Source organism: Paraphaeosphaeria sporulosa, assembly GCF_001642045.1.
Source record: "Paraphaeosphaeria sporulosa strain AP3s5-JAC2a unplaced genomic scaffold CC84scaffold_26, whole genome shotgun sequence".
In the NCBI taxonomy this organism is placed as follows: Eukaryota; Fungi; Ascomycota; class Dothideomycetes; order Pleosporales; family Didymosphaeriaceae; genus Paraphaeosphaeria; species Paraphaeosphaeria sporulosa.
This window is the reverse complement of record NW_017253385.1, coordinates 19,858-20,402: the sequence shown is the minus strand read 5'-3', so window position 1 is coordinate 20,402 and position 545 is coordinate 19,858.

The window sequence follows — 545 nt, the reverse complement described above, 5'->3', positions numbered from 1 at the left end:
ACTAGGTGGAGAGCTAGGCTGGTAAGGGTATTCTAAGGGCTTAAAGAGTAGTTAAAGATGATAATGTTATAGGGCTTTAACTTAAAAAGATAATTATAATTAGAGGATTCTAAGTAAAAGCATTAATAGACCCTAGAGCCACTAGATATCTAATCTCACCTAAAGTGGTAGAAAAATACGACTTACCTTACTATAATAAGGAAAATCCTATACGGTTGGAAATGGTAGATAGGACATTTTCCTAAGGATATAGTAAAGGCTAGTTACGCCTAGAAATAATGCTGTTACCCATTAGTATTAAGGGATTTAAAAGCCAATATAGCTTCACCATAGTAGACTTAGGAAGCTTAGAAGCCATTATAGGCTATAACTAGTTGTTAAAGTATAACCTAGATATTAATTAGAAGAATTAAACTATATATAGCCAAGGACTATGTTAAATCCAGAAGGGTAGCTAGTCCTAAAGGGTTAGGGTTGGTTCTCGGGCAAGACAACTAAGGGAAGGGAAGGGGTTTTGTCGAGACGTTAGTATTAGAGGAGGATAT